The sequence below is a fragment of the Mirounga angustirostris genome, unplaced genomic scaffold, assembly GCF_029215605.1.
Source record: "Mirounga angustirostris isolate CCGP_5_RB_7025 unplaced genomic scaffold, mMirAng1.0.hap1 SCAF_14, whole genome shotgun sequence".
In the NCBI taxonomy this organism is placed as follows: domain Eukaryota; kingdom Metazoa; phylum Chordata; class Mammalia; order Carnivora; family Phocidae; genus Mirounga; species Mirounga angustirostris.
The window spans coordinates 12,640,257-12,650,360 of NW_026991722.1; positions in this window are offsets into that span (position 1 = coordinate 12,640,257).

A 10,104-nucleotide genomic window follows, 5' to 3' on the forward strand; every position below is an offset into this window, starting at 1 on the left:
CCTTTACCTGGGTTCTGGAACACAAAGATAAACAACAACAAAAATGTACATCAAACCACCACTATGTAGCAGTTTATTTCAAACTAGGGAAATAGTTACTTCTATTTTGTGAAATCAAAATGCTCTAAGAGGGGCTTTGTGTGAGCAAAAAGAACACAGATGTTGGAACGAAATGCATTTCTATCTTTGCCACCTTCTAGCCTTTTGACACTTACTTTAGTTCTCCTGGTGTCTACATTCTCTCTGGTGATGGCTAAGTAACAGCTTTCTTACAGGATTCGTGTGAGGATGAAATCATGTAATATCTGTAAATTGCAGGAAGCACTGTGCACTTGGAGTCATACAGACACAGGGCTGGCACCTAAGAGTGAGTGCCTCCTTAAAATTTGCTCCTTTGGGAACCTTGCTTGCCTGCCCCTGCTCCTGGCCCTGGTTGGGATGCTAGGTCAGGGTTTTGGATACAGGAGGCTGCAGGTCTGTATTTCTGGTGGCTGTACTTACATTGTGTTATGGACACCTTAAGGGGCTTCAAATCAGAGTGAAATGCTCCCTTCATCTGTTGTTCATGTAGACGGAGTATCTCAGTCTTAGAAAGTCCAAATGTTTTAGGAAAATGCTTTCTTTGTCCTGTACATTTTAAAAGGGGAAAGAACCCAGTGTGGTACATTTCCTTAAAAAGCACCTGAAAAGGAAAACGTGTCATTGCTGAGTTTGAGTGAGATACAAATAGAAAAGTCATCTTTTTTTTTTTTTTTTTGCTGAAGTATTTAACTCATACAATGTCTTGCCAATATCCAGAAGCCCAGAAGCAACTTTTCCAGCCCAGGGGTGTGGTTCCAATAAAACAGCCTTAAGAGTTCCTACAAAAAGATCAAGTTTGAATAATTTGGCTAGCTAAATAGCTGACATTTCATTGGGACTGGAAATGTTACCACTTGCTTAAAAGCTACCACTCTCTTCCCATCAACATGGAAGTAAAATCCTCTAAGACACCAGTATATTCCTATATATTCTGGAAATGGAGTTGGGGGGAGGGAGAAAAATATGAGTCAGATGGGGTTCAAGTTCACAAGAAAATAGCAATAGATGCACAAACCAAGATCTGTCCCTCAGAGTTTGCGAGATGCTGACCCATTGTTTTTTTCCTCCCCACTCAACTGTTTGGGAAGTCTACTTCCTGGTAACCCACACAGCCAACTTACAATCAAAAACCATCCTCTGGCTATATCAGTTAATTCTAGTTGGATCCAAAGAATCTGAAAAATAGGATTGCTCTACTGAAGGAACAAGTAGTTGAAATGGCCAAGCATGGGTCTTGATAATGGAGAGCCTTTAAACCTGACAAGCTTGAGTTCTAATGTGAACTTTGCCTTCTGTTACACATGTAACTTGACTTCTCTGAACCTAACTATAAAATAAATCTCCTATTATAAAATAGGAGTCACCTGAAAAGGTCGTTGTGAGTGTGAAATGTGATAATACATATAAAGCCTCTAAATGGGAATATTATTCAATACTATTATCTTCCTTCCCCCTTCTAGTGATTATGGATTTAACTCAAAGAAGAGTCAAAGAGATTTGAGGAGGAAAGTATCAGGTCCCCAAATTAATTCTACAAATGTGGACACCAAAGTGAGCCTAGAAGGGTTACATGACTTCCTCAAGTCTGCACAGCTAGAAAACATGCAATTCACAATGAACACCCAGGTTTCCTGACTCATGGCCCATCATCTCTCCCTCTAATTTACCAGATAGAGACACAACCCAGAAAAAGAGGATCTAAATTTGGTACCACATAGCACAGTTTCCTTTTAGGTGTGGTAGCCATTTACCAGCAACTTTCTCACCTAGCCTCAGTTCAGGCATCCTGAAAGTCCTCACCTTGACCTGGGAAGAGATATTGGTGACAGGAATGGCTCTCGTCAGTATTGGAAACCATGACATCAAAAAGCTCCCTCAGTGAGTGAGAATAGGGGAAAAGAGACCACATTGCCGGTTTTATATTCATGCCTCCCTACAAAAGTCCCCCAAACCATGGTGCTTCTCACTGCCCTTTTCCTTTGATTACAACTAAATATTTTCTCCTATGCTTTCTGAGACAAGTCATCACCAGTTACAAAAATCATGTCAAAGAAGGTATGATGATGTAGCGTTTGCATTTTTACTTGGTCTTCAGGTTGGCTGAAATTCCACTCCGTGTGAGCCCATACACAGACACACCGTGTACTCGGCACCAAGAGTTTGCTTCTCTTGTCTTCTCAGAATTTGGTTGCACAGGTCATTTTTTCTTGCGCTGTGAAGTGATTTAAAGTATTTATACCAAGGGTAGAGAGTGAGCCACCTGATGTACGCAAGGTAAAATACACTGCTTCTCTGGTCAGCGTAGTGACCCAAGAGATGTGGAAAAACTTAATGAAATGTTTAATGCCATGGATTTTATACAATAAATTGAGTGTTCTTTTATAATTACAGAATATATTAGATGTTGAAAAATTAATTTGTACGTATATATTACACATAGAACATATTATCGGTGTTTAAAAGGCAGAGACGAAGCATTTTGTATTGGGAACTGGAAACAGGTTTCTTTCCTTGACTCTTAAGATGATGAAATGTTGTTCTGTCTGGAATAGAGGCATCCAGGGATGGAGTAACTCTTGTTGAGTAAGGATTTCAAGCATCTCAAGGCAAAGGTAGGCAGGATTCCCATGGGAAACAAGTTATATACCAGCTATTCTAACTGAGACAGAGACTGATAGGGTGTACTAGAGTGTGAGAGGTGGAGACAACTTAGCATCTCTTCAGAGACTTTTAACCCATCAAAGAAGTACTTTTTACACTGTGATCCAGACCACATATTCAAAAAGGAAACAAGAGTTTTGCAAAAAATACTTCCCCTTAGGGTTAATGACACATTCTGATATTTCCTTTCCTGTTTTCTCCTTTTTCATGTTTTAAACACTGAAAGCAATTCACTAGATTGTTTTTACAACCCACTAATAGGTCCCATTCTGCAGTTGGAAAATGTTAACCTAGCCCAACCGTCTCATCTTGCAAAAAAGGAATCTAAGCCCTAATATAACTAGGTATTCATTTAACATGGTGCAGAGACTAGAATGGATTAGTGTTTTCAAATTGTTTAGTACAGAGAAGTAACATGTAAAAGATAATTCTGAGTGTTGGTGTTCAACCGGAGATTTCATCTATGTATTGATATTAGGCCTCCTGGTTGAGTTCATCCATTTCATTTGAATTCCCTAACCACTTTTGGCTTTCATTTTACCCCTACAGATTAAAATTACTATGCTATAAAAATATTTTTTGCTAAAAATAAAGGCACATATTTTTGCCTTTTCCATAAAGAATTCCCCCAACAAATGATTATCTAGCATTAATTGGGTTCAATTAAAGTCAGATCCAGCCATTTGTACTAACTCCTTCTATCAAATTATACACACATATACATACATAGAAAAGCTTCTACTTTAAAAGAATGATATCCAAACTACAAATATATCCAGAGGAAGAAGAGGTTAATTAAGGAAGAAAAAGATTCAAAGCAATAAAAAAGAAAAAAAAAAAAAGGCAGGATTTAGGTCCTTTGTATTTCCATTAAATGACCCCTGACTTGTGTAGGTAACATAAAAGCAGACACCAAATATAGTTACCACAGGACACAAATCCAACTTTATAGTGAAAAACTTTACAGTGAATTGATAGCGAACTTTATAAAATTACTACACACAAAGGAATAAAAACTTGGATTGGGGTCTTCACAAAACAGAATTGTCAAATGCCCACCATATCAGACCATTAGGCAGTGTTTGGCTTCACCCTACTCAATGAGAAAAGGCAATGGCGCGCACAAGAAATGCCCCTTTGTTCCACTGGGTTCTCAGATTCTCAGGAGGTAAAGGGAAGAAATGAAACAACTTAGTTACTTATAACATAAGCAAGAGGCATCCTGGATGCTCAGACTGTATTCTCAAAAGTCCACTCACCTCCAGGTTGCAATCTTCCCTCTGGGTAAAGACCCATCTAAAAGGGATGCAGGAGACACGGTGTTACCCGTTGAGGAGCGGAAGGCCTATGTAGGGACTCTGGAGGCAGTAAAAGGGTCAGTGTTCTTCATGCTCCTGGAGAGAGAGGAACTTCTAAATGACTCTTCAAACCTCTAGACTCTCCAAGAAATATACCTTGAATCATTTTGCCCACCAACATAGAGAACTTCACTTCTCTCATATACAGTCCTCAGGAGAATTTGGATTCAAGGAGGAGAAGGGGTTCACAATGAAAAAAGAATTCTATCAACCTCACAGGATTTTGATTCATCTATAGATGCTGTTCCCCAGGAGACCCAAGGAACAGGCAGTTTTTCACTGGCTGGCTATCGACAGAACCAGAAGGTCATTTTGCAAAGAGATGGCTGGGCGGGTTCAATGACTTCTGTGCTATTATTACCTAAAAATGCTATTAACAAAAGAACATTTACTGGCTTCTCTTGCACATAAAGCGTCTTCTCTGTAAAGACGCTGATTCAGGGCACCTGGGTGGCTCAGTCACTTAAGCGTCTGCCTTCGGCTCAGGTCATGATCTCAGGGTCCTGGGATCGAGTCCCGCATCGGGTTCCCTGCTCAGTGCAGAGCCTGCTTCTCCCTCTCCCTCTGCCACTCCCTCTGCTTGTGCTCGTCTCTCTGTCAAATAAATAGATAAAATCTTAAAAAAAAAAAAAAAAGACGCTGATTCATAGATACGAGTGAGGGTGTGTGTTCCTGCTTATTGTCCCAGATGTTTAAATGGACAGATCACTGTCTATGGTCACCCCTGGAGCCCTCATTCCACAGAAATTGTACCCATCTAGTGGACTGTGGCTCGTGTAGTTTTCTTGGTGTTATAGTGGATGGCTTCCACCCGGAATGCAGTTAGATACATAACAATGACTTTTAATCTAGCAGATCTATGGATGGGATTAGAGAGGTCTGTGAACTTGAACATGTATATGTAAGTTCTTATGTATGTGCATGTTTTGATACTTTGATTCTCAAAGGGAATATTTACTTCAAAAAGTGAAGGATCATGACCATCAAAGCTCCCAGTGGCCTCACATAGAAGCCCCTACCCTTCAGCCTTCTTCTCTGATGTCCACCCTCCCTGCTCCAGCTATTTGATGTCACATCTTTAAATGACTGTCCTTATCTTTTGACCTCAAATTCATTGCCACAAAGCTCTGACCCCACATTCATTCAATCAAAGGCTGCCTCCTAAATTTGTCAGCCTCATTCCCTTCTGTCTACCCTATACCTACATTGTGGTCCAGACCATCGTCGCTTCCCAGCTGGACCACTGCCCAGTTCTGCCCATTGACAGTCTTAAAGCACTCTATCTAGCTCAGCATCCACACACCAAACACAATCCTTCAAAATACAAACTTGAAAATGTCACTGCCCTCCTTGAAGCCCTTTCTGCCCTTACATCCCAAACTTAGAACAAAGGGGCAAACTCCACATGGTGCTGCCCAGAGCCAGTACCTGCTCCCCTCCCTCCCAGCCCACCTTTCATAGCCCTCTGCCCTCTGCATCCTGTGGTCACCCCAGCAGCTCTCAGATGAGCCCATGGTCTTTCAACTGTGGGCCTTGGAACATGCTGGTGCCTCTACTGAACCCTCTTCCCCTCCCCTCCCAGTCCCTTTACCTCCTCATTCCTTCTGGTTTGAGCTACAACAGTCCTTCCTCCAGGAAGCCTTCCTATCCTTCCAGGACTGGTTTAGAAGCCCCCATTTCACCCTTCCACAGCATCTCTGCCCTCATTCATAGAACTTATCACCCTACTACAACTTGCAAAACTTGTGATAGTCCACCCTGCCTCAGACTCAAACTCTTAGCAGCACTGACAAGTCTTGTCTGAAGAGACACACTTGGAGAGAAATTTTACATTTAAAAATGGACTGTTTTTAAAATATCGAGAAAGTATTTCTGTCCGTCTTCTCTTCCCTCCATATGCTTTTCATTCTTCTCCCTTTTCTTTCCCTCCCAACGCACTGAGTATATCAAGGTATAATATTTTGCTTTGTTAAAAAAAAAAAAAAAAACAGCTCAATATTTACAAAAGATTAGTCATCTTCGGTTTCACTAAAGAACTTTCATGTTTCAAGTTCAATGGTCTTCTTTTGGTTCACAATGCCACGGGCAAGAAACAAGGAGACGAAAAGAGACTATCAAAGGAATGTTTCATGACACAATTAAGTTCTGATAGCCAACTCTTTACCACTTTTAGGTAAACTCACTGTGGCCTTCTTTTCTTCAAGGTGCTACTGGCATCTAAAGGGAAGATTAAGCTTATGAACCTAGTTCTGAGTTTTACAAATTCTAGGACGTCTGTAGGGACAGAAATGAAATATTAGTGTCAAAAGATAACCAGATGATTACAGACACATATGCTGCCTTTCCCTGTTGATGAGTAGAAACTGTCAGTCAGTGAAGGGGTACAGAATGTGCTGGAGAGAAATTATAAAGTGAGCAGAAGATAACTGTCTCTTGTTTCACAGAGTTTATACTTAGGAGAGTTTATGATTAGAAGAGTTTGCACTATCATTATCATTCCTATATAAACTCTCAAAAAGTTTATTATTAGGACAAATAATATGTAGTCAAATTAAATCACCCAAATCATAAAAGCATAAATGACCCAAATATAAGAACACAGAGTCATGTAATTGTGGATTTGCCCAAATTTATAGGAGGTGTGGTGTTTCAGGAAAGCCCGAGCTCATCAGAGACATATGGTGTCAGCCAGGAGGCATGCCAGAGGAGTGAAACACGTGAGGCGCTGGAGCACGAGATAAGAGGACTCTGAGCAGAGCCAAGGCACAAGTGAGATCCGTGACGTCCAAGGCAGCGGGTTATGATGGAAAGAGCACACATGATCTTAGGCAATTGCTCAACTTCTCTGACCCTAATTTGCCTTATGAAATGAAAATAACATTAATAATCATAATAGTTTCCACCTTACAGGACTGAAAGGAGAAATGAGATGTCATAGTGAGTGGCACTGTGAAAACATTTTGTAAATGATAGAGCAGCGATGGTGGTGAAGAAGATGACAATACTGCTCTTCCTCTTCATTGAAAAATGGGTGGAAAAAAGCTTCCTGCTCCTGCAGAGACAGAAGATCCAACAATGCTCTTTCGCCCACCTTAGAGATCTTGCCCTTCTAGAGGCTTTGGCATGTGACTGGTGAAAAATAGCATGCTCTCAAGGAGGCGCTCATGGAGGTGGGGCCAAAGGCTGGCGAGGGCCCCTGTTGTCTGTCCAGAGTCTCTGTCTGCACTACACTCTCTGGTTGATTTTTGTCCTTTCTTGGGACCTTAGAGGAATTTATTCATTTAAAATGAGGAAGGAATACCTATCATATGCCATACCTGCCCTTAAAGAGCTTATAATCTAGCAAGCCACGTGCACACCTGCATGCACACACACACGTGCACACACACACAAACAGAAGGCAGCAGGAAATTTGAGCATAGCTCTCATAAAAGGAGGCACAGTGTATTTTGTGAGTCCACGTGAATGGAGTTCTCCCCAGGGAACATGAATGTGGTCAGCTGCTTGAACAATTCAATGGGCATTAAGCAAAGAAGGAGAGAGCGTGCCACTCAGAGGGGACAGGTTGAACAACACAAAATAGTAGACTGGGTTTTCAATTAATCCAAGGTATGTTGAGCTCAGAGTCTTTGGCAGGGAGAGGCAAGACCAAGTGGAAAGGAGGATAAGGAAAATTGTGGAAGGCCTGGAGGGTCATGCTGGAGTTTAGACTCTGTCCTTAGGTGCTTAAAGAGCCATTGGTGCTTTATAAGAAAGTGACTTGTTCAATCTGTGTTTCAGGAAGATAACTGGCATCTATGGATGAAAACATAGAAATCTTCATGACTTTTGGCTTAAGAGTGAGAGGGAAATGCAAATCACAAGAGGCAGACAGAACAGATAAGAAACAAACTACAGACGTGAACAGTCTAAACTTGAGCAGTGCTGATAGGAAGAAAGAAAAGGAGATAAATTAAGAGACATTTTAGTGGTAACACTGGTGAACAGTCACAGTGTGAAAAAGAAGGAATACACAAAGATAATCTTGATGGTTTGAGCTTAGAGTTTTAGACAATATTTGTCCTTCACTAGAAGCAGGCCCCCAAGAAGATCATGTGGAAGATGGTGATGTGTTTTAGCTGAGACATGTTTAGTTTTACTCCACTAAAGCTCCACTTTAGTGGAGTAAAACTTCGGTGGGCTTTTCAGGAGGCAGTCGTGAATTTGGATGAAGTAAGCATATAGCTAGGTGTCATCAGCTATTATGGAAGCCATGTGTTCAGACGGGATCATATATAGAATTTTGAGTAAGAGGAGAAGAGCTCTGGAAAGACCTATGGTTAAATAAGCAGACTGAAAAAAAAATGACCCTAAAAGATAAAAATCGATTACAAGATCAATGACTTGAACTTACACCGAAGTGGTCCCTGAGGTCTCATTGCCACTTCAAATCACACCCTTGGGATTACCAACTACATTTATCCTAAAGACACACTGAGTGCCCACTATATGTTAAGTACTGTTCTAGGGATGTTGGGATACAAAACAAATCAGTCACAGCTCCTGCCCCAAGAAGCATGAAGCTCAATGCTAAGACAGGTTCAACAGCGTTACTTTTGCTGTCACTGAACCCGAGGTGTATTGACGACGTTCACAGGAAACATCATGCTTCCACAATTGCCACAGTTTCCGAAGCTGTTTCGGGTTTGTGGAAGTGACACCAAATGAAGCCTAGATCATGACTGGACAAGGTAGCCCTTCTCTGCATGAGCTGGGGCCCTTAACCATGAGGTGGACATATAGATGGGCAGACCAACCGAGTTGTAGGGAAAGCTCACACCAGTTTTTCCATATGATTTCCTCACAGACCTGACTCTCACTCTCTTGGATGCTTGCTTCAAACCTCAGGAGCTGTGAGTCCCACCATGGCTGCCCAGAAAACCCTACCAGCAGACAAGAGTGTCCATGCTTCTGAACAGCATGGCGGCCATCAGAATGCATGCTCCTGTACCCCCTTCTTGTATCTTTACCACCTAAGGACAGAGTCTAGAAGTATGTCATTTTTGAATGGCAATAGGTGGGAATGGAGTTAATCAGAAAAATAAGTTCTTTAAAAATATATATATATATAGAGAGAGAGAGAGACATACCACTGCATACCGGTTAATTTCACTCCCCCCACCCCCGCCGCCCCAACAAAGGTCTCTGAAAGACATAATAGTTATTTCAGGTATGGCAGGTTAGCAATTAAATTATTTTGGTCAGAAGCTTTTCTACATCTCTCAAATCATGTCACATTAACTCATTCATGCCATATTCATGAATTCCACATCTGTTGAAAATCAAATAGCTGCCAGGTCTAGTATTATGCGGCACAGTGCCATGCTATAGACTACTCCAGATTAATTTAGTTCCTATTCAGGTGAAAGTCTTTTGTGATAAAAACACAATTCAATAGGCTGTTTATAAAATCCTAAGTGAGTTCAGCTTGGTCTATTGATTCTCAATTTATTTTTTATCTGTTTTGTTAATGTAAATCTTAGTATTTAAAATTATTTAAAATTACCTTATCAGCCTATGCATCTGGAAAAGTAACTTTCATGTGTAATAAATTAGCAACATTGAACCAAATCAGATTTATATTTAAAAAGCATTCTTTCTATTCATTGCTAATTTGCTTGGCCTAGCAAATAAAGAAACTGCTGGTAGTCTCACAGTTGGTCAGAGGAGAACGATCACACTGTACAGTCATGTTGTATTTATTTATTTTTCATAAATAGAGAATAAACTATACAGCATGTGAAACATATACTGTAAATAACAAATGGCAATAGTTCAAAGATACATAATGTTTGAAAACTATGTACATGTTAAGTCTCTATCAAGGAAAAAAAAATCTCTATCAAGGAAAGCCTGAAAGACATGAACTTGAAATTATTAATGAAGTATTTTAGTTGTCTCCCAATCCCAAATCTATATTTTTTTGTCATCTAAATTCGACACTGATTTCAAATCAGATGTGTGA